At 42.1% G+C, this 25,782-nt stretch overlaps 1 protein-coding gene across 3 annotated transcripts in view; it reads left to right on the top strand.

The window, feature by feature from the left end:
* Window positions 1–25,782, top strand: part of LOC149165071 (uncharacterized) — an 80,215-nt gene that overhangs the window by 24,804 nt on the left and 29,629 nt on the right. The gene's annotated exons all lie outside the window — the stretch shown is intronic.

Raw genomic sequence — 25,782 nt, 5'->3', positions numbered from 1 at the left:
AATCCAGAGTGTAGCAAAGTAATTTTCCTACGTCGAAGCTCTCTTCTTCTTCTTCTTTCTTCAGAGCGAAGCTGTAGGGGCAGGGTTGTCCTTGTTAAACTCACATGGAATATAAACAGTTCTAAATGATAGAACATTGAATTGCATATATTATTGACATGATCTACATTTATAGTACATGGTGTGACCCTTGGATTCATATTCCAAGTGGTCTCTTGGACTTTGGTGGTTGTTCACATTCCACGCCAACCCATTGAAGATTAGGCGTCCAACATTCCCCCCCTCAATCTGAAGAGGTACGTATGAGTCCATGTTAAAATTGGCAACTAGGGCCAAACTCCATGTGGGTCTACTTATCCATGGCAGCTGATATTTTTCTTGGATTCCTTATGTTGAGAGGTGTAGGATTGATCTAGAGATCATCCGAATCCGACATGTATTCATGGAGATATGAATTTATTTGTGTTATGGGACAATTCCTCAAGGTCGGCCATCAACCAAATTGCCCCCACTTGTGTTCAACTTTTTAGTATAAAAAGAGGTGGCTTGTTAGTCATTTGGACACATGCACTCTTGTGATCTATCATCATTCTGTTTTGGGTTTGATGAAGATGAGATCTAGAGAGAGTGCCCTAAGTGATACGCTGCCCTATGGAGAAGCCTTATGACAGCTTATGATGAAGTCTAATCCTAAACGCTGTCATGAAGTCTATCTTAAACGTTGTCACGAAGAACGCTGTCATGAAGTCTAATGCTAAACGCTGTCATGAAGTCTAATTCTAAACGCCGTCATGAAGTCTATCCTAAACTCTGTCATGAAGAACACTATCATGAAGTCTAATGCTAAAGGCTGTCATGAAGTCTAATCCTAAATGTTGTTATGAAGTCTATCCTAGACGCTGTCATGAAGTCCAATGCTAAACACTATCATGGAGGATCTATCCTACCCTAGCTGCCGTAAGGAAGTAATCTTAGTCACCTAGCCGCAACACTGAAGGCAATAAGAAGGGACACTTATATATACAACCATTATACGCTGTCCTTAAGTATCACGAAGAGTGCTAACTATAGCCTAGCTGCTCTGCTAGGCTGCAAGCCATAGCAAGCAACGAAGGCTTGTAAGATACAATATTGCAGTGCAGTGATGGTGCAGTATTGTGTATGGGCAACATGGTGCAGTAAGGTGCATGGAGTAGCATGGTGCAGTATGGTGCATGGAGCAGCATGGTGCGATAAGGTGCATGAAGCAACATGATGAATGGTGCAACATAGTGCATAGTGACAGTGTTGCAACACAGTGATGATGAAGAGCAGCGTGGTGAATAGTGCAACATGATGATGAAGAGTAGCATGTTGGGTACAACATGATGAGGTACAACTTAGTGATGGTGCAACACAATGATGGTGGACATGGTGATGGGGCAGCATGGTGCAACATAGTGATGTTGGACAGGGTGATGGGGCAGCATGGTGCAACACAGTGATGATGGACGTGGCGATGGTGCAGCATGGTGCAACACAGTGATGGTGGACGTGGCGATGGTGCAACATGGTGCAGCACAGTGATGATGGACATGGTATGATGGTGCAACACAATGATGATGGACATGGTATGATGGTGCAACACAGTGATAGGTACAACAAGGTGATGGAATCACCTGTGTTCAGATTAACTACCTCATGTGACATCTTCTTAGAGAAGATCTCTGCTCTTATTTTGACAAGTCAAAGTGTTGACTTCTAATGTATATGTACTATCTCTCTCTCTCTGCTGAACTATTGAAGAACATAAGAAGAATTGATCAAGGGTTTCCCCACATTGGGGTTTGTCCCTGGCTGGCGCCACATCTTGTGTCCTCTTGTCTTGGTTTGTTTTCTGCGATTTATGTTTATGTTCTATCTACATTTTACTATCATGCTAAATGTGATTGCTAATTTGGAATTGATATTGAGCCAAATGGAAAAATTAAAGTAAATTGCTCTAAGCATAGAACATACCAAAAATTAACAGTGCAAGAAGAGAGATGTAATACAAAAGGTGCAAAAATGCATCGCAGCAATAGGTTGAATTTGCTCTTTGAAATGTTGGTATAAGGGGGTGGTTTAAGGATGACCATCAACACTGGAACGCTTAGTGCAGTTCCCGAAACTCTTCCAAAGCTGGCAAGAAGATGAAGTCTTCTGCTAGAGGAAGTGTCTCTAATGATTTGGAGAGGGAGACCTTCAACCTGAAACATGGAGGTCTACAACCTGCGATGGTTTAAGGATGACCACCAACTCTGGAATGCTTAATGCAATTCTTGGAACTCTTCCAAAACTGGCAAGAAGCTGAAGTCTTCTGCTAGAGGAAGTGTCCCCAATTCTTTGAAGAGATGTCTTAACCCTGCATAGATGGTCTAAGACTGATCACCAACTGAAGGCATGCTCAAGGGCATCTTTGTGTCTGGCTACAACTCTGAATCCGGTATGGCAGGTTGTGGCTCAGGCTCGCTTGATGTGGCTTTGAAACTTGTAGATGACCATCACTTCCCCCTGTTAGATACAAGGTGAGATGATGGAGAAAACTCAACTGCAATATTTTTCAATACTCTAGAACAAGTTTTGACATATGACTGAAATATCTTCTTGGCTATTGAAGCCCATTGCCAAGAAGCAATCCATCCAAGATGAATCTTTGTTCTCTTAAGAGACTTGTTTTTGAAGCATTTCTTTGAAGGATGAGTAGTTTTATGACAATGCTTACATTGTTGAAGATCAAAACAATGATCTTTCACATGGCCAACTCTGTGACAATGTTGGCATTTAACAATTTGTTGTGGTTGTTGTGGAAGAGGACCAAAACCTGAAACAACTGAAGGTGCACTGTGATGAAGAAATCCAACACTCTGAAACTGGATGGGCTTTGAGTAATCTGGAATGTGAAAGGAAACTTCCTTATCATATCCAAGGCTTGTTTTGTGCTTGTTATGGACAAGCTCTTCCCAAGATCTGATGATTGGCTTGGGAAGTGCAAGCTGAATTTCTGCTTTTGCATCCAAATCTGCTCTTGCACTAGGGACAAAATGTGAATCAACCTCAACTTTACTAACTTGATGACTTGTTGGCTGTTGATAGGACCCTGTTTCAAAGCCAAATAGGGGATTCTTTTGAGCAAAAAGCAAGTCCAGAAGGATGTGTATTCTGTTGTAACTCATCTTGCTGAAGGTGTGATTCGAGCTGCAATAATTCTATATTTTCTTGTGTATTGTGCAGGTAAGTCTGAATATCTATGAGAGTGTCTTTGCTAACTTTAACTGTGCTTTCAGTAGTAGACAAGATTAGAGTTCTTGAATCTTAATAACTCTAACAAAGGGTCAATTGAGCCATTTTGTTAACCTCACGCTTCAATAATAAATGAATCACAGAATAATGAGGGAGATAAATACTCACTGGCTATGTCTTTAAGAAAAAATTATCACTTAAGGATGTAGGCTCTTCAAATGTGCCTCCATACATCATATGACCATCAAAATAATATATACTCTAACATACCACTCACGACCTTCATAAAGTAAAAGAGCTCAATGCATAAACAAATATATAATGAACGCTTTACATTCAACAAACCATATACCATAAGAAACATTCTTTAAAAATTGTGCCATCGCCAGGAACAATCGCATGCTATTCATGGAAAAATCGACATGGAGAACCACATCTTTTATATGTGAGTTACGACCTTCCAGGAAAGAAGTTTCGACTTCCCTCCATTGTGTCCCATGCCCTTAATTGACTAACAAACTGTCCGTTGACTTCCGCTGCTCAATGGGGAAAAACTTCACGTCGTTCTTGGTAGAGAGATGTTGCGAGTTTGGAATCAAAATGAATGCGAATCCATCTCAAAAGCCTGGATATTATACCATGTCTAGCTTATTCAGTACGACCCTACAACACAAGTCCTTTCACAATGGATCCCCGAAATGAAAATACCAGCAAAGGCAGTAGAAACATAGCCATCTTCTAGGAGTTGGACAACAAGCCACTTAACAAAGTCCCCCCTTACGATGCTGCTCTCAGGCTCAGGTCCGTTGGCAGAGCCCTTGGATTCGTCATTAAGATGGTTGCCTATGCCAATCGCCACGCCTTTAGCTTTGTCCCACCACAGGTTCAAATTCTTCTCTTTGTAGGTCTTCCTTTATCGATGTTGGGATACCCAAATCCTCCCTATGGAGCTTCAACTCCTTCTCCAAGCCACTATGGCGCTTGACTTTAAACTCTTTACTTTTCTTAGCCTCCACCTTCTTGCATCGATCTTCCTCTTCTTTCACGGACTGTAGGAAGTACACATTGAAAATTCAGAGGGCATTTGGAGCAACATACAAGCTCTGCGAATCACCATTCACGTTAAGTGAATTACCAACACATTCCAATTGATTCCTATCCTTCGCCAACGTTGAGGAACTGACCGAATTTCGATGCTTTGTTTGCGTGGAAGCCAACTTCTCAAGTTTCTTCTTCGATATCATCGAACTAGAAACATTCAATAAGCTGCATGTGGTCTTTGAATGTAGAGATTGTGTTTAACAACATATATGACAGTGTAGACAACGAAATTGGGAGGAGGTCGTATCATATGACAATGTTCAGGGGTATTACACAGGTGGTTTGGAGCGGAATAAATTATCAAACAATTGTGGTATTCAACGTATAATGTTCAGCGGAGTTGGAGGTATGGCAGCATGGGGTTCCACTACATCAAATGAGTTTTCCTCTACATCTTTCATCAGTCAGCTGAGTCGAGACCATCTTCTGCTGGCTCAATCGTAAATACCTTACCTCTCAAGCAGTAATTAACGACAACTCTTCAACTATGATTCAATGCATAAATAAATCAACCACATATAATCAATGCTACATACAAACAATGCTAGAGCTTCAACGTAGATAACTCACGCCGCACAAGCCTGCTGAGGAGTCTTCATCTTCATCTTCATCGCCTTCCACGATGGCGGTTCGACTATTTCTGCATATATGAGTGAAGTCATTGATCTGATCAAGCTTGTGGATTCTCGAGATATTATGGAATTGCAGCTGCATTTGCTCTGGTGCAGTGAGCGATTACAAAGCAAAGATAGTCCTAGACATTGTTAGAATGGGCGAAGCTCATCAAAACTAGAGGACTGTGCAGTGAACAATTACAAAGCGAAAATATCAGCTGTGTCTTTCTTAACGCGCAATGTTTCTACCATAGTGCATTAACCTAATCACTATGACTGTGTAGGCAAACCTACGAGCAGAATGTTATGGAGAGGAAAAAGGTTTTGAGTCCAGTTTGGGAGACGGGCGCACTGAGCGTTACTTGTCAAATGTGCATGGTCCAAGAGAGAAACATAATGTTAACTGTAGAATGACAGACAAATTTAAAAATGGTTACCATGCAAGCGCTCAGGGTAGCGTTGTTGAGGGAAGCTCAGGGCAATGCTTTTCACAAATAATGGCAGTGGTGTTGAAGGCAGGACCAACACTTTTCACAAATAATGGCAGGGAGAGGAGTTACATAGGCATGCATCAAAATTTAGCTCTAACAATCTTAGGATGACAGAGGCATTTTGAGCCAACTTGGTATGAAAAATTCAACGCTAAAACACAACCACCGGATACCAAATTTAATGGAGCCTAGGCACACAATGAGAATGCTCAAGTTCTGACACACAAGATAGAGACAATAGGGCTTAATTGACATGCTCAAAGAGACCATAAAACAGTGGCTCAAACCAGATTGAGCAGGTCAGGAGATCACCTGCTCTGATACCATGTTAAACTCACATGGAATGTAAACAATCCTAAATGATAGAACATTGAATTGCATATATTATTGACATGATCTACATTTATAGTACATGGTGGCTGTTCACATTCCACACCAACTCATAGAGGATTAGTTGTCCAATAGCCCCTGTACAGCTTCAACCTGCTGTCATTTACTCTTCCTTGAACCAATTCTCCATTTAACTTTGCTAATTGAACTGCGCTTCCATCAGTAATATGCTTGATAATGTATGGGCCCAACCAATGCATCTTGAATTTTCCTGGAAATTTTACAAACTTACTGTCATAAAGGAGAACAAGGTCTCCTACTTGGAACTTCTTAATATGTCTGTCATGCCAGGCCTTTTCTCTTGCTTTCTGGACTTGTGATAGAATCCTGCTATAAATCTATCTTCCTCCAAAGAAAGCAACTGCGATATTCTTTCCTCCATTATATCAGAGTCTGCCATATCTGTAAAAGCTGCAATCCTCAAGCTAAGCACGATGTACTCCATGGGCATCACAACTTCTAGTATCTCTAGCTCAGTCCAGTTACTTCGCGGTATCCTTCTGGCTTTGCTATGTCGATGTTGCGAGGATCTTCTTCTTCATCTGCGGTAAGATTATAGCACTCCAGTGCATTTTCTATTTGCGCAGCCCAATCAGGTTGTGGCCATGTCATTGGGGTGACATTCTCAAAAATCCTCTTCTTGACTTTCTGAAGGGCCAAATCTATGTATGGGCAATCGTCCTCAAAGTTGAATGTTAATATGAAGCCATCAACCATGTTTGCCCAGTTCACGGTACCATGTCGAAGCTCTATTTCTAGGTACCAGTTCTTAGGGATTGTCTCTAATGTATGAATGAATCCATGTACCCATTCTTGCTGTGGAATCTCCTTCCATGCTGTAGTGCATAGCTGGATATGCTTCCTAGGATTAGTTTCACCATCATATTTTATCTCCATCTCTATATCTATCTGTCCAAACCTTATCCCCATCAATCTTTGACATTCCTGCCAACCTCCTATATTCTTCTTGTGTGCATTCCACCATCTAGCAGGGGTAGCTTTTAGGGCTATATCCAAGGCTGAAAACCTTTGATTTTTTGGAACTTGTTCTTCATAATCATTAAGAAAAGTATTTACATCACCTAAGGCATCATAAGAAGGCATGTTACATACCTCAGATATCATACAACGAATTGATTTGGTAATTCTTGCACAATGCCTTATGGATACTTCATGCAGCGTATTTTGCCAGTTCTCCAACTCTTCTTCTGAGTCTGAGTTAGAAGAACTATCACGCTCGCAACTCAACTTGCCTTCTACGGTAGGGTTAACACAATCTTGTTCCTTCGTTGTCATTTGATAGATATTGTCTATGTCAGTTGCACAATATTCTTCTTTGACTGGTTCTGTATATCTCACTCCTTCTAATGGACCCAAGGGAACAATTACTCTCATATTGTTTTCTTCAAATTTCATCTGTCTCTTCTTTAGATTAATTATGGCCATATTGTTAAATGCCCAGTCAATTCCAAGCAATGCAGGATAAGGGTTATTGTCATCGAAGATCTCTATTACTTCAAAATCAACAATAGTGCGAACTCCTTCAACATCCATTGTGACACCGGATAGTCTTCCCAGAGGGAAGATCTTTTGTTGATTTTCCATCCTTAACTGAATAGGTGACCACTGTAGCTTCGACTTACGCTTACCCATTAATTCCCATGTTTGCTTTGTCAAGACATTAGCATCAAATCCCAGATCCATAATAATTTGATCCATCTCATACTCTCATATCTACGCATTAAGCCTCATTTCTCTTCTGGTTCTCTTGTGTCAATGCAAATTATTTACTGCGCGCATCTTACTGCGCGGTGTTTCTTTGGATGCACAGGAATCTGTTAACTCCTGAAGCACTTCTACAACCTTTTGATCTCTTAACAATTTCATACAAGTCTACAGAAAAGATTTTAAAATACCTAATTGACTTGCTGAATCCTTATCTTGTGTCGGAGCTCGATCCTGTGTCGACGTTGATGACACGTCGCAGTTACTTTTTTGATTGGGATTTGGTTGTGCATTAGAGGTTGAAACTCCAATATCTATAAAAATTTTCTTTGCTTCCATAAATACTTCTTTTTCTTTATGAATATTAAAATCATGAACTTTCTCAGCAGTGTTTCTAACCCATGCACTTTCAGGTTCTTTCTGTCGTAACTCCACTTCTAGTGACTATACTAATTCGAGGTTCGTCGGTCCTCCTTTCAGCAGTCATCATTTGAATATTCTGTGTCGGCTGTTGATTCCTTTTTTCTTGCATCTTTTCCAAAAGTACAAGACATTCTTCAATTACATGGTCAAAGGATTTACAATACTCACATGTCACTGTGGGGTTCTGGCTGTCTCTCGCAAAATGACCTGGCTGGCCATAGTTATAGCAAATGATCTGCCCATGTCCTTGACCAGCGCCACCACCTCGACCTCTTCCTTGGTAACCTCCTTGACCACCGCGCTATCTATTGTCCTCATTCCCATGCTCTTCTGCTTGCATTCTATAAGCGTCAGCACCGCGTTCCATCATTAGTTCTTAAGCTCGGCAATTATTCTCATTGTGTCCTATTGATTTACATAATTTGCAATATAGATTCCTTGGAGTTTGTACATATTTCTGTAACAAGTAACAATCTCTGAACGATGTTGGCCTCTAGTCTTACATATTTCGCACTACAAGCTGGATTCTGCGCTCAAGGGATTCGGTGCCCCACTAGCCATGTAATTTCTTAAGATAGGGTACTGTTCTTTAGAATGGCCCTTCGATTTGCACTTCGTACGCCTTACTTCTTCCCAAATTTCTTTGCTTTTATTGATGTCTTGTATCTGTAGGGTTAGGTTCGCCAACTGATTCTGAATATGTTGCATGTCTGCATTAGTATCTCTTATAGGCGAAGCTTCCAATTTCATCCCAATCTGTAGAACTCCGGCTTGACTTTCTATCTTTTGTTGCATTAATGACAATCTGATATGCGATAGCAACACAGCTATAAACCATTCTTGATGTTGCTACGGAGCTATGTTGAAGCTTACTTGATCCAATAACACCTTAAATCTCTGATCAAACTCCCAAACAGACTGAGTAGGTTTTTGTTTGATTTCTTTCAATTCGGTGATGCACTGCGACTCAGAATTGAGCTTCTTAAACTCTTTTATCAGTGCTATTTAATATTTGCAAACGTTTTGGTCTGATTATTTGAATACTTCATATACCATGTCAATGCTCTATCTCGAAACGTCGTAACGCGCTATGCTTTCCTTGTATTCTCATCGTTGATTTGCTTCTCTATCTATACAACTTCACATAAAAACCAAAATTGTTTTGGATCCTCCAATCGAGTTCCTTTGAAAGGGGTAGCTTAATATCGTCAACGATACTTCTTCTGGGATGGGGAGGGGAAGGGGGAGGGGGGAAGCCAAAAACACCTTGACTATTACTGGATTCTAGCTTCTGCGAATTCTCGAATTGGGAGGGTGAATATTGCAAAGTTACCTGGGGGTTATCAGGGTGGCTTTCTTCTCTCACTTTTAGATTCACTTAAAAGAGGACTATATTCAGTCTCTACAAGGGTCTTCGGGTCTTGTCCACGAGATCTCTTTCTGTTATCTACTTTATATCTCATTCCACTTTGCGTTACTCCGATCTCTTGCTCAGATTTATTCTCTCTTCTTCCAAACATAAGTAAACTAGCAATCTGTATTCATTCGTAAAAGTCTATTTTCACACAGAAGCATCTTAATCCAAAGTTTCCAGATTTTAAATACTTACCTCGCAATCCTTCGAAGAATCGTCATTCTGCGTCACTGTAGGAGGCGGTCGAGTCTATGACGAACTCAGTAATGAAACCTCCCATGATGCTATTAATCTAGAAATCGACAACCCTTGAAATCCTATTGTCAGTGCTCATGAGTCGCTGTACTATCAGTTTAGGAGTCCACACCGTAGGTTCTTCACCTTTAAAACAGTTCTTCCTTTCGGTCAACCTTGATATCCACTCGTACAACTCGACAGGAAATGAAGCGAAGAAAATCTCGTATTGATCTGTAAAAATATACTTATCTAACCAAGCTTTGGATATCAGACGAGGGTTTCTATTTTCTTGATCCGCAAATTCTCTTTTTTTCATGTCTATCCAGTTTTGAATTTCCTTCTTCGACGAGTACCTAATTTGATAATCACCCTATTAGTGACCTCAGTTAAAGATTTATTGAATAAAGGTATTACAGACTCATTTGCTGGTGTGTGTGTTTATGTTATTTAAGCAACAGATTGATTAGGTTGCAAATACACAGACACTTGAAATGGAAAGACAACAGAGAAATACAGTAAGCAAATACAAGAACACAAGAAATTAATAAGGAGTTCACCCTATCCTCCAGGGCTACATCTCCGGTCTAGCTCTCAGTGGTGGCCTTATTTTATTGTGTCTTAAGCAGAGAATTACAATGCAGGGACTTAATATGAGTCTCCTGAAACAGGTTTGCTTGGCAGGGTGGTTCTTGGATTCCCCAAGCCACTGGAGTGCACAAACTCTTTTGCCTACCAGCTCTTTGACCTCTTTGGTCTGACAGATCCTCTCGGGGATGGCTTGAATCTCTCAAGCTCTCTGGTGCTCGACGCTGCCTTTGGTCAGCTCGGCCCTCTGTCTTCTTTCTGCTTTTCTTTGCTTCACTGTCTTCTTTGCTTCTCTGTGTTTCGTCCTCCTCTCGGGGTTCTTGTGTCTTTTGTCTTTTGTTCATGGCTTTAAAGCCATTCGAGCTCAAGACTGTTCAGTTCCTCTTCCACCTCCGTCGAATCGCCTTCTGCAGCTGCGCTTGGAGTTCCCTGTTCGGCGTCATCACCAAGCTCACAGGGAGTGGCCACATGTCCTCCTGTAAATGGTGCTAGCCTGCTTCGTCGGTTCAATTCTTCGGTTACGTCGTGGAATGAGTCTTCCTCCACCATGGTGGTCAAAGCGGACCTCAAATCCTTCTAAATCGCAACTCATTCCCTTGTTAAATCTGGTCTTGTCGTCGGGCGCGATGTCAACCGTCAGATCTGGATCCCCCAGATCCAACGCCGTCCGCTCATTTCGCACGGTTGACTTGCTCGACCGTTAGCGCGTGATGAGCGGCGGTTTTCTCTCTCCTCCGCTTGCCACGCGTCGATCGTTGAGTGGAATCGCTCCGCTTTCATCCAAACCGCTTACCATTCAAGGAGCCCCCGATCAATACCGCCGTTTTTTCGAAGCGCGTGTCCCGCCTTGTCCTTTAGCCTTTTCGCCTTTTGTCCTTCGGTTCTCCGGCTCTCCATGTGACCGAGCGCTCGGGGTTACTCCATTTTGAGGGTTTTCGCCCCAAAAACCTCCTCTATTTCCCGATCTGGGCCTCCCAGGGGCTAATTTCGCCTCCCGCGCAGTCTCCATGGGCCTCGGTCAGCGCGCTTTGACCGAGGTCCTCGTCGTTCCATGCTGGCTGCCACTGCCACTGGTTTAGAGGTGTTTTTGATCGCTGTTTTGAATTCTTTGATGTTTGTCCCGACCTGATACAGTCATGGTTCTTTTGACAGTTCTTTATGGATCCAATTCGGATCACGGCCTTCCCACTGAAAAGCTTTTGGACCACCAAAAGTTGGTTTTTAAGCATCGACTAAGTGAGGGTACTGCTGTCTCACTTGCCCAATCTCAATCCACTTTGCACTGCTCGCTTTGAACCTTTGAGCCCAATCCTGAGGTACTCAACATCTCCCCTGCGCATTGTCCTCACCTTCCTGCCCAACACTGTGTCTTCCTGCAATTCATTAAGATATTCAGGTAGCAGGTCATCGATAGAAGGCAATTGACTCTGCTCTTCAGGGTCCTCAATCATTGAAGGTTCAAACAATCTCAAGCATTCGGCATTTACGACTGAGTAGATGTGCTTGTAGGCTAATAGATCAAGGTGAAAATCATTTTCACCAATCTTCTCAAGTATCTTGAAGGGTCCATACCTGATAGACTTTAGCTTTTTACCTTCACCTTGCATCCTGTCCTTGCTGATATACAGCCAGACCTGGTCACCAACTTGAAAACTATGCTCCATCCGATGCTTGTCATGCCTAGCCTTGTATTTGGCTTGGCTCTTTTCCAGCTGTTCTTGTACTGTCTGGTGGATCTCTTGGATCTGTTCAATGAATCTAGTTGCCCTGTGCACATCACTGTGTCCATCAACCATTATTTTTACCGAAGACAAAATCCAAAGGAGACCTTGGTGTGAAACCAAAACAGGTCTCAAAAGGAGATCTCTGTGTAGAAGAATGTTTTGCTCTGTTGTAAGCATGCTGCACATAACTCAAATGTTCATCCCAAAGCTTAGGATGTTTGCTGCAATATCCTCTCAGTAACTGGATCACTGTCCTGTTAACTACTTTTGTCTGGCCATCTGTTTGTGGATGAAAAGCTGTGCTTTTCTTTAATTTGGTGTCCATCAGTTCCCACAGACTTGACCAAAACTTCCCCACAAATCGCGTGTCTCGATCAGATACAATAGAAGTGGGTAATCCAAAATGAACCCATACATGTTCAAAGAATAATTTTGCAGTCTGTTTAGCTGTAATCTGCTTATTACAAGGTATCAAAATACACATTTTGCTGAAATTATCCACAACAACATATAGATAATCACGACCTTTGCTAGACTTAGGCAGTCCACCAACAAAATCCAAGGAAACACTTTCCCAAGGGTGAGAAGGCACCGGCAATGGAGTGTACAAGCCTAGTTTTCTATTGCTGGGCTTGCTTTTAGCACACATAGCACACCCTCTTACATATCTAGAAACTGTCTCATTCATTTTCGGCCAATAACAGAACCTTTGCAGCTGTGCAATTGTTTTACTTACCCCAAAGTGACCTGATATCAAAGAAGTGTGTGCTTCCCTAATTATCTTTACTCTCTCAGTTTGTGGAATGCAAAGTTTCCCACAATGATATAAGAGTCGGTCCTTCACATGATAATCCAATTCTTCTACTCTTTTGCCCTACTCAAAGTTGCATATACATCTTTAAAGTCCATATCCTGAGCATATTGTTCAATGTAACTTTCATGTAGTACATAATTATGCTTAAGTATGGTAGATGCATTTATAATGGGTCTAGATAACATGTCTGCAATTTTGTTATGTATGGCCTTTTTATATCTGATGACTAAATGAAACTGTTGTAGAAAACCCATCCATCTGTAATGTCTTGATTGCTGCAACTTAGTTTGGGAGTGCAGATATTGAAGTGGTTGATGATCAGTATGTATTACTATCTCTTTGCCCATTAAGTAATGTTTCCACTTTTTCACACTCTGAACTAATGCATACAATTCTTTATCATATGTAGGATAGTTAACTATTGCAGGATTAAAAGTCTCAGAATGATAACATATGGGTTTACCGTGCTGTGTCAACACTGCTCCCATGGCATAGTCACTGGCATCAGTTTGGATCTCAAATGGTCTTTGTAGATCTGGCAGTGCTAGTACAGGTGCTGTACTAATCTTCTCTTTCAACGTGTCGAAGGCCTTTTGATGTTTGCCTCCCCACTGAAACACTTTGTTCAATCCTGTTAAAGCATGTAAGGGAGCTGCAATTGAGGAAAAGTTAGAAATGACTTCCTCCAATATTGTGGTGCTCCTAAGAAGCTTCTCACTTCTGTAGCAGACTTGGGTTTAGACCAGTTTACAATCACTGCCACTTTAGAGGGATCTATTTTCAATTCACCTCCCCCTACTATATGACCCAAGTAGTTTAGAGATGTCTTGCCAAATTCACATTTTGAGAGTTTAACATAAAGTTTTTCTCTTTTCAAAACATCTAATGTTTGCTTAACATGCTTTAAATGTTCTTCCCACATTTTACTAAAAATCAGAATGTCATCTAGGTACACAATAACAAAATCATCAAGAAAAGGTGTGAGTACATTATTCATTAATCTCATGAAAGTAGCAGGAGCATTAGTTAAGCCAAAAGTCATAACCAGCCACTCATACAATCCCTGCTTTGTTTTGAAAGCAGTCTTCCATGCATCTTGCTCTGTGACTTGACCCGATGGTATCCACTGTGCAAATCCAACGTGGTGAAATAAACAACTTCCTTTAATTGATCTAAAAGATCATCTATGCGAGGAAGGGGATAACGATTTTTGATTGTTATCTTATTCAGTGCTCGGTTGTCAATACACATTCTCCACGAGCCATCCTTCTTTCTCACCAAAACGGTTGGTGACCCACAGGGTGATGTGCTAGGCCTGATGAATCCCTTCTCGAGCAACTCCTGCACCTGCTCTTGATTTTAGCGTTCTCAAAAGCAGACAACCTGTACATTCCAATGTTAGGCGATGGAACATCTTGCTGCAAAATAATATCATGTACTATTCCCTTTTTGGGTGGTAGACCTTTAGGTTCTTGAAATAAGACATCATACTCTGAAACAACTTTTTCTATATCAACTTGTTGTTCAGCATTACAACGCTCAAATACATTGGTTTTATTAGGTTTCTTTTCCTTTACAACCATCAGTAAGAATTGTTTGCATGAATTTATCACTCTTTTCATCTGCCCTGAGTTTATGAGAGTATAAGTATTCTTGAGTTTATGAGCTCTTACAAAGTATTCGATTCCATCTTTAACAAGTAGATACTTGTTCTCAACTCTATAGAAAATAGCCTTTCTATCATACAAGTAAGGACTTCCTAAAACAATTCCACATATATCCAGAGGAGTTATGTCTAACTCAACCTCATCTACAAATGCTGACCGAAAAGAAAACTTGAGTTTGCACTGTCTAGCCACTTGTAGTTGTGCTTTATCATTCAACCATCCTAATGGGTATGGTTTCTTATGAGGTGTGGTTGCTAATCCCAATTTCTTTACAATTGCTTTAGAAATTAGATTTACTTGTGAGCCACTATCAAACAAAGTATCAATCTTTTGATTTTTGGAAGTAACTCGAATATGGAAAAGCTCATGTCTTTTTCTCTTATTTTCTTCATCAATAATAGATTGAGCATAATTACTAGTAGATACTTCAGAATTCTTACCTTTTATGCCTGTGGCTGCAATAGTTGTTTCATCTCCTGAGTCTGACCCCAAATCTTTTTGAATAGCTGCAGCAACCTTTTTTTTCTTGCCCTCGGGCTTCTTAGGTCTCAGCTCTGGATGCAGAATCCAACAATGCTCATCATCATGCCCATCCTTTTTACAGTGAGTGCATGAAGCTTTGCTTTTCTGTGCAGTGTTAGCCTTCTTTGCTTTCCACTTCTGCTTTTTTTTCCTTGCTCTTGCTTGCAGTGGGTTGGGATGGTCCCCCAACTTCTGGATTTCCATTCTTTCTTCTAGCTTCCAGATGAGTAGCTTGTACAGATACCTCATCTATACTAGTGGGATTAAACATGAGGATGGTATGCCTCATGTAGCTGTGTAGACCACCAATGTACTTCAAAAGAGTCTCTGGTGAGTCTAATGAGATACCCAACATCAATGCTCTCTTTCTAAATTCTTGAGTATACCTTTGCACACTTTGCCCTTTCAACTGCCGGAGAGTTTGCCAACTCATCATGGCTTGTTGCATGTAGGCCAATGGATAGAACTGCTTTTTAATTGCAAAAACAAATTCACTCCAGACAGAGATTGTCTTACCGTGTCTTTTCATATCAGCTTGAGCTCTGCCTTCCCACCAAACCAACGCAGTGCCTCCTAGGCGTAGGCTTGCAAGCTGAATCTTACTCTTGTTTGAGTCGATGTTTGTACTTTGCAATACACATCAATTTGTCTAATCCAATTGTCCAACTTTTTAGCGTTTAGCTCTCCATCATATGTAGGCAAGTCAAATTTAACATCTAGCTTAATCAAAGATGCTTTCTTGTTATGCACATGGCTATTAGGAGGTGTGAGAAAGCTTTCATCTTTCCCTTTTCCCTTGGAGTGGTCATGGGAGTGAGACTCATCTTCTTCTTTGTCTTGTTTAGAACCTGATGAATCTTCAACGTTATGCTTTCTAAAGTCCTTATACATTTCTTCTACCATAGATTTTATAGCTAGGAAACTTTCTATGAATTGAGGGTCTGGCCCCGCAGAACCTTCCTCTGACATTGTCTTCCGACGATAGACTCTCCCAATTTCAGGATTAGTTTCGACCAACTTTCCTTCTCCTAATTTGAGCTTTGATCTAGTGAGCATTCAATAGCCAAACCAACACAAGCTTGTCTAACCTTACAACCTAAAGCTCTCATACCACTTGATTTGATAATCACCCTATGAGTGATCTCAGTTAAAGATTTATTGAATAAAGGTATTACAGACTCATTTGCTGGTGTGTGTGTCTATGTTATTTAGGCAACGGATCGATCAGATTGCAAATACACCGACACTTGAAATGGAAAGACAACTGAGAAATACAGCAAGCAAATACAGGAACACAAGAAATTAATAAGGAGTTCACCTTATCCTCTAGGGCTACATCTCCGGTCCAACGCTCAGTGGTGGCCTTATTTTATTGTGTCTTAAGCAGAGAATTACAATGCAGGGACTTAATATGAGTCTCCTGAAACAGGTTTGCTTGGAAGAGTGGTTCTTGGATTCCCCAAGCCACTGGAGTGCACAGACTCTTTTTCCTACTAGCTCTTTGACTTCTCTGGTCTGACAGATCTTCTCGAGGATGGCTTGAATCTCTCAAGCCCTCTGGTGCTAGACACTGCCTTTGGTTAGCGCGACCCTCTGTCTTCTTTATGCTTTTCTTTGCTTCACTGTCTTCTTTGCTTCTCTGTGTTCTGTCCTCCTCTCGGGGTTCTCTGTGTCTTCTGTCTTCTGTTCATGGCTTTAAAGCCATTCGAGCTCAAGACTGTTCAGTTCCTCTTCCACCTCCGTCGAATCGCCTTCTGCCGCTGCGCTTGGAGTTCCCTGTTTGTTAAGTTATGATATGTTCTATGCTTATAACAATTTACTTCTTTTTCTTATTAGATTCCACAGATTAACAATCACATTTACATAAAGTAAAGTGCAGATAGAACATTAAACAATCGACAGAAAACAAGCCAAGACAAGAGACACAAGATGTGGCGGCTAGCCAGGGACAAACCTCACAATATGTGGGGAAAGCCTTTGATCAAATCTTCTTTTATCTTCAATAATTCAGCACAGAGAAATAATACAATAAATTTGATTTATATCAGCAGTAGCAAACCCTAGATTAGCGCCATCAGCATTAGCGGCTTCATCATCAAACTAGGGCAGACGATATCTCACAAACCGACTGTCGGATCGACTTGATTCCAACACCAAAAGTTGTGGCTTTCAGAGGAGGTTTAAATGAACCTAAAGGGCAGTTCAGATGAGGAGATCTTCTAATCCATGCAGGTCAAACTTTACTTCTACAGTTGCAGCTTCAGTTTCGACAGCGTCCGGCTTCAAACTAGGGCAGTCGATATCTTGCAAACCGTCTGTCGGATTGACTTGATTCCGCCACCAAAAGTTGCGGCTTTCAGAGGAGGTTCAGATAAACCTACAACGTAGTTCAGATGAGGAGATCTTCTAGTCCACGCAGGTCAAACTTTACTTCTGCAATTGCAGCGTCAGTGTCAGCAGCTTCCTTCAAACTAGGGCAGTCGATATCTTGCAAACCGTCTGTCGGATTGACTTGATTCCACCACCAAAAGTTGCGGCTTTTAGAGGAGGTTCAGATGAACCTACAATGCAGTTCAGATGAGGAGATCTTCTAGTCCACGCAGGTCAATCTTTACTTCTGTAGTTGCAGCTTCAGTTTCAACAGCTTTCGGCTTCACGTGTGAGGGAGAGACCCTTTTCTGCGATTGTAGAGAAGAGACTCTTTTCTGCGCAGTAGAGAGAGAGAGAGAGAGATGTGATGAGATGAGTGAGTCCAAATGAGGAAAGGTCCTCCTGTATTTATACACAACATTGGTGTTTGAATAGATGCGACTGTTGGGCTTTTGAGCTTACATGAGTTGTAGGTGGGCTTGATAATAATTCCATAATCAAAATAAATTCATATCTCCATGAATACTTATCGGAATTGGATGATCTTTATATCAATCTTACACCTCTCGACGAGAGGAATCTAATAAAAATATTACTAGACATGAATAAGATGAGCCACATGAAGTTTTGCCCTAGTTGCCAATTTTAACACTCCCTCTCAACTAGGGAGAACTTTATCTGCAATTTGTCTATCAGTCGTTACTATTCATCCATCAAATGCACTGCCCTGTACAGCCTGACCCTTGCCCTGCTCTGCTCTATTCTGCCTGTTCTGCTTTGTTTTGATCTGCCCTGTACTGATTTGTACGGCTGCTCTGTTATGCTCTGCTCTGCTTTGTTCTGTTCTGCTCTGCTTTTGTCCGAATTATGAAGAAGAAGAAATGATCGAGGATGTATCATACTGACTCAAAGTCAGTCTCAGAGTATGTACCACTGGTCGCAGACCAGTCTCAACCAACCCGAAGTTAGCGTCATAGTGAGTACAACTCCACTGGTCCCAGACCAGTGTCATCCTCCACTGACTCAAAGTCAGTCTCAGAGTGTGTACCACTGGTCCCAGACTAGTCTCAATTGACCCGAAGTCAGCTTCATAGTAAGTACCACTCCTACCACTGGTCCCAGACTAGTATCGCAGTCTTAGAGAGTGTACCACTGGTCCCAGACCAGTCTCAACCGACTCGAAGTCAGCGTCATAATATGTACCACCCTCACTGGTCACAGACCAGTATTGCACTGACACGAAGTCAGTCTTAGAGTATGTACCACTGGTCCCAGACTAGTCTCAACTGACCCGGGACCAGTCTCAATCGACCCGAAGTTGGTGTCATAGTATGGTACAACTCCTACCACTGGTCCCAGACTAGTATCGTAGTCTCAGAGAGTGTACCACTGGTCCCAGACCAGTGTCGTAGTCTCAGAGAGTGTACCACTAGTCCCAGACCAGTGTCAACCGACCCGAAGTCAGCGTCATAGTATTTACCACTCTCACTGGTCCTAGACTAGTACTGCACTGACACGAAGTCAGTCTCAGAGTATGTACCACTAGTCCCAGACGAGTCTCAACCGACCCGAAGTCAGTGTCATAGTATGGTACAACTCCAACCACTGGTCCAGACCAGTATCATTGATCCCAGATCAATGGAGGTCATCCTAGCGTAGGGAGTACGGTAGATACAACGATGCGTCCATCGGTACTACTATGGTCCCTAACTTCATTTCCCTGCTCATTGATCAGATGAGAGGTACTTCCCATGAGTCCCAGACTGCATGAGTAGGATGCCTCGACAAGAGAACTAATCAATCCTGTCCACACAGGAGAACACGTCAATCCGGCTACAATCGCCATGGAGAACACATCAATCCAGGCCTCACAGGAGAACACATCAATCTTGCTACAATCGCCATGGAGAACACATCAATCCAGGCCTCATAGGAGAACACATCAATCCTGCTACAATCGCCATGGAGAACACATCAATCCAGGCCTCACAGGAGAACTAATCATCCTGCTACACAGGAGAGCGAATCATCCTATTCCACAAGAGAGCGAATCATCTTGTCCCACAAGAGAACGAATCATCTTATTCCAGTGCGCACCACCAAGAGAGGGTGAGTCCCCCTGTGGTCGTATGTTGCTCTAGTAAGAACCGCAAGCCCTTAGAGCTCCCAAAGCTCAATGTATGCAACATGTAGGACCCTTGTACAAGGGTTTCTTGACGACTCCAAGTCGTTTGGGAAAATCACAGATTAGATCTTTCCTCGGGGCTTTGACAATGTGTATCGACCTGTACATCATCTTAATGCGATGGACCCTCCTTGCTCATCGACTTACCATATCCCAGATGATGTTTATCTACTGGAGCAATCAATGAATATGGGATTCCTCAATAATAGAATCCCACCTCTGGTTATCACATAGGATCACAGTGGTATCTAATGTAAATCCAAATAGCTCACTGAAGAGCTTTCGCAACCAGACTGCCTCACAGGAGGCCATGCTAGCAGCAATATACTCTGCTTCGGCGGTGCTCAAAGCCACCGAATTCTGCTTCCTAATCATCCAGGATATTGAAGTAGATCCCAAGGTGAAATAGCACCTGGAAGTGCTCTTACGGTCCACCACACTGCCTACCCAATCAACGTCAGTTTATCCAAGTAGTCTCACATCTCCCGCAGTGTATCTTAACCCTTTAGTAATTGTGCCACGAATATATCTCAGAAGATTCTTGGCATCAATCTAGTGAGGCTCAACCAAATATGAGCTCACAATGCTAACTGCAAAACATATGTTCGGACGGAGGTTCACCAATAACATCAACGCGAATGAGTTTATGAAACTCAGAGGCATTTCCCAAATCTGGTTCGACATCACTACCATATAACTTCTAAAAGTTAAGATCCTCTAGGTAGTCACAAGCTTGCAGTCCATCATGCCGAATCTTTTCAATATCTTTACCACATATTTTCCTTGAGATAGGAAAATTTCCCTTGGCTTTTGCCACACTTCAAGTCCTTGGTCCTTCATTTCAAATTCAGAAGCCAACTCCCTCTTACATTTGTGAATGAGAGATTATGCACCTGTTAGAAAGAGGTCATCCACATACAACACCAGTATGAGAGGCTTGTCATCTTCAACCTTAAAGGTTAGGATCGGCTTCACTCCTAGTGAATCCCAGCCTCATCAAGTAGCTATCGATCCTCTCATACCATGCTTGGGGTGCTTGCTTCAACCCATAGAGAGCCTTCTTCAACCTGCATACATGAGATTTTCAATCATAAATCTCAAATCCTTCGGGTTGCTCCACATAGACCTCTTCTTTGATCGAACCGTGCAAGAACGCGGCCTTGACATCCATCTGATGTAGGTTCCATCCTTGTGAAGCCACAAGGGTTATGATCAAGCGAATGGTCGTATATCTGTCAATATGTGCAAATATCCAGTGTTCCACCAAGGTTCCGGGGCGAGGGAGCAAGGGGGCGCGGGAGCGGCCTATGCAAAAGCTCCCTACCATTTTTTAGGAAACGTGGGGGAGCATCTGGGTCTTAAAAATTTATAAATATAAAATATAATTTCTTAATTGAGTCCACTATGACAATTTGCCAATTTGGTTTGAATTGAAAAGCTGCAAAGCATAGCGTAGGCCTGTTCATGGTGAGATATGCATTAAACTGTTCATGGCTGTTCATGGTGAGATATGTATTAGACGTTGTTCATATATCAAACGTTGTTCATATATTAAACGATGTTCATGAGGCTGTTCATGGTGTGATATGTATACAAACGATGTTCATATATTAGACCACGTTAATGCAATATGGAGTCCATACATGGCATATATGCTGGAAATATATACATTGAATATATATGCTGGGCATTCATATAATACACCACGCAGTCATACACAGTCATGAGGATATCCACGCTGCTGATGAGGATGAGCCACGCAATAGATCCATTGACATGATACAGCCGCAGGCATAGATGGCAGCCACACAGATCCGTTGTCATATAGCCGCAGTAAGGAAAGAAATTTAAAACACAGTCATGAAGGGAAATTACACGCAGATTAGGGAAACTTCTACGCAGACTAAGAGACATGTAACTTACAGCCAAAAGAAGAACTGTTCACGCTGAAAAATGACAGGTGTGGCAGCCGCAGTCAAAGTTATAAACTCAGGTACAAGGTCCCACATTAATGGCACGTAGCTGTAGATGACAGCGTGGTAAATCCAAGGCTGTCTATAACAGTGTTGACATATGATCTCGGTGGTTCTTCTGTAGCAATTTAAGCATGTTGGACAGCATAATATAACAGTGATTCGAAGATGAAAATCTCGGACGAAGGGACTGTGTTATACACAGCAGTCCTGGGATATCTTGGTAAAATCTCAGTGCCAGTACAAACATCTTGTACAACAAGGAAACGCCCCCTCAGGGAAGGGAAACGCCCCCTGGCACGTCCCCCTGAGTTTCCTCATTTTTGGGAGCGTGGGGAAACGTCCCCTTCTAGTCCCCAAGTCCCCGGAGCGCGGGGGGGCGAGGAAACTAGACCCCTGGGGGGGGGGCGAGTCCCCGTGGAACACTGCAAATATCACATCATAGTCTATACCTTCCATCTGGGAGAAATCACGAGCAACAAAACGAGCCTTATACTATTCCGTACTTCCATTGGCTGCAGCTTTATCTTGTAAAGCCATTTTGAAGTAACAATTGTCTTGTCTTGGGATTTGGGAACTACTTCCCAGACATCATTCTCCATAATCGTCATAACATCCTTCCATACTTTATGCTTGACAGCATCTGAGAATGATGAAGGCTCATTTTGTATAATCGTGCTCATGATGGTTAGGTATCCCTGATACCTATTAGGTTTCGTACTTTCACGGAAGGTTCCTCGGGGTGCAGCATGTCCTTCAGCATCATCAAGTATCCGCCTAAGCCATGGAGGCCTCTTTATAGAAGAGGGAGGCTCAGGTGGATAAATAGGATCCATGGGTACCTTCACATCAAGCATTGTTACATCATCTACCCATAGAGACAACTTCCACAATCATACGGTTCTTCCTTTCCGCCACACCATTCTGCTTAGGAGTATGTGGTGTAGTAGTCTCCCTCTTAATGCTATCCTCAAATATGCCTGAGTGAACCGACTGTAATATATCGGAGGTCTCGCTTTGGCTTGAGGGGAATGGTCCCCTTTTGAGCTTTCCTTCGGCACATCCTGGACATACACCTTCTTTCTCTACTTGGAATTCGGGCATCCCTATCACCATCTGTCTTACATCGGGTAGAGCTTTGTAATGAAGGTGGGCAAACCTCTGATGCCAAAGTTCGGACTAAAGAGATGTGTCATAAGATATGACACCTAGCGGACTTCCATCGACCCGATATAATGAATCAACACGAAACCCAAGAGTAAAGGCATCTTTAACATTATTTTTTCATATATGTACCTTGCCATTGCTGAAGGTTACCTTGTAGCCTTTGTCTTCCATTGTCGAGATGGACACCAGGTTCTTTTTGAGGTCAGGTGCATTTAATACATCCTGGAATTTCTAGCCTTCTTGAATGGTTGTCCTGTTCCTTGATTTCCAACATTCCTTTTACCTTTGCTATCAGAGGGATTTTGATCATCGTCCCGGTGTGAGTCCTTTTTATTAGGGCACTCCCTTGCATAGTGACTGCTTTATCGCAGATGTAACATCGTCCTTTTCTTCCACCCTTTCCTTTTGATTTAGTCCCGGAATTATTTATTTCCTTAGCATGAGAAGAAAAAGCAGTAGGAGGACCTTGAGGCAAGGGCATTTCTTGCTCTTCTACCCTTGTTTCTTCTTGAATGCATCTAGCCATTAATTCCTTGAAACTAGGAATTACATTATTGTTCAGAAGAATAGTCCTGAACACGTACCATTCGGATGGTAATCCTCTAAGAGTTGTGAGTGCCATTTCTCTGTCAGTAATAGTATCCCCAATAGATAGGAGAGGTCATTCTTGATCTCGGTGATTCTTAAGAAGTATGCTTGCATACTCTCATCTTTACCCTTCTTGATTTCCCTCAGCTTATTTCTAAGAAACAAAACTTGATTTGCATCATTAACTTTAAATAAACTCACCAATCTATCGTAGATTCCTTAGAGGTGTCCAGTTCAGAGATGTAGGCCACCAAATGCTTGTCGATAGAGCCCCGGATGATCTTCTTTGTTTTGACTTCTCCGTTCTTCCATTTGTTTCAGGCAGCAGCGGATGCATTTGATGGAGGTTCAACAATATTGCCTCTTACATGGTCCAACACTCCTTGATCTTCTAGGGTTAGATTGATAGACATCTTCCATCCGTGATAGTCAGCTTTCTCACGGAGCTTGTCTTCGGCAAGAAAGAGGGTTGAGGACCCCATAGTTCTTTTAGGATAGCCTTGCCAATCTTCTCTTCGGTGATTGTTCTTGCTCTTGCTCGAGCTTTGTCTTCACCTCAGCTCTGATCCCATGTTAAGTTATGGTATGTTCTATGCTTATAACAATTTACTTCTTTTTCTTATTAGATTCCACAGATTAGCAATCACATGTACATAAAGTAAAATGCAGATAGAACATTAAACGATCGACAGAAAACAAGCCAAGACAAGAGACACAAGATGTGGCGGCTAGCCAAGGACAAACCCCACAATGTGTGGGGAAACCCTTTGATCAAATCTTCTTTTATCTTCAATAATTCAGCAGAGAGAAATAGTACAATAAATTTGATTTATATCAGTGGTAGCAAACCCTAGATCAACAACATCAGCATTAGCGACTTCATTATCAAACTAGGGCAGACGATATCTCACAAACCGACCGTCGGGTCGGCTTGATTTCACCACCAAAAGTTGCGGCTTTCAGAGGAGGTTTAGATGAACCTACAGGGCAGTTCAGATGAGGAGATCTTCTAGCCCACGCAGGTCAATCTTTACTTCTACAGTTGCAGCTTCAGTTTCGGCAACGTCCGGCTTCAAACTAGGGCAGTCGATATCTTGCAAACCGTCTGTCGGATTGACTTGATTCCACCACCAAAAGTTGCGGCTTTTAGAGGAGGTTCATATGAACCTACAACGTAGTTCAGATGAGGAGATCTTCTAGTCCACGCAAGTCAAATTTTACTTCTGCAGTTGCAGCTTAAGTTTCAGCGGCTTCTTCAAACTAGGGCAGTCGATATCTTGCAAACTGTCTGTCGGATTGACTTGATTCCACCACCAAAAGTTGCGGCTTTCAGAGGAGGTTCAGATGAACCTACAACACAGTTCAGATGAGGAGATCTTCTAGTGCACGCAGGTCCATCTTTACTTCTGTAATTGTAGCTTCAGTTTCAACAGCGTCCGGCTTCACATGTGTGAGGGAGAGACCCTTTTCTGTGCAGTAGAGAAGAGACTCTTTTCTGCGCAGTAGAGAGAGAGAGATGTGATGAGATGAGTGAGTCCAAATGAGGAAAAGTCCTCCTGTATTTATACAAAACGTTGGTGTTTGAATACATGCGACTGTTGGGCTTCTGAGCCTACATGAGTTGTAGGTCGGCTTGATAATAATTCCATAATCAAAATAAATTCATATCTCCATGAATACTTATCAGAATCGGATGATCTTTATATCAATCTTACACCTCTCGACTAGAGGAATCTAATAAAAATATTATCAGCCATTGTTGACACCTAATCTTCATGATTGGGAATTTTATGTAAATAAATAAATTGGGAAGGTGAACAGTCATCGGGAGATGAACTGAACAATCACTCCCTATTGTATATAAAAATGGGTTACCTATGGAATAATACACCAATCAGTTTTTCTGCCTTTGGAGAGTTACTGCCTGGCCTGACATGGTATCAGAGCTAGTTCTAAAAATAGTTGTAACTCCCTTATCTCTGCCACTGCCTCTGTCCTGAAATGCTCTGCCTCCATTGCATTGCATTCACCTGATTACTTTGTCCTGAGTGCTGTTCTGTCCTGAGCGCTGCTCTGCCTCCAGCTATCAATTGAGAGCTACGTTGAGCGTCCACCGTGTTGCATTCTACGTGAAGGTGTTTGACCAGTACGCATTTTGATGGGCGTATGTATGCCTTGAAGTGAAAACAGTGAACGGAGATTTGGAATGATGTATGCCTTGAAGTGAAAACAGTGAACGGAGATACCACTGCGCAATGCATTAAAGTTGGTAACGGTGTTTGTATATGCCTTGTTTATGTTTTGAACGCGCTGTGTTGTATATGCCTTGGACGCTGTTTGAATAAGCCTGACATAGTATATGCCTTGAACGCTGTTTGCCTTGGACGCTGTTTGAATAAGCCTGACATAGTATATGCCTTGAACGCTGTTTGCCTTGGACACTGTTTGAACAAGTCGGTTCAGCCATTGGATTATAGTGTATACAACGGTGTTTGTATAAGCTCCTGTGTGTCTACCACCCGTCGCCATGG

This window comes from Pinus tabuliformis, chromosome 5_1 (assembly GCF_031772625.1).
Source record: "Pinus tabuliformis cultivar Carrire ecotype Pingquan chromosome 5_1, CPIR1, whole genome shotgun sequence".
Taxonomy (NCBI): Eukaryota; Viridiplantae; Streptophyta; class Pinopsida; order Pinales; family Pinaceae; genus Pinus; species Pinus tabuliformis.
This window is presented reverse-complemented; position numbering and strand designations above follow the sequence as displayed.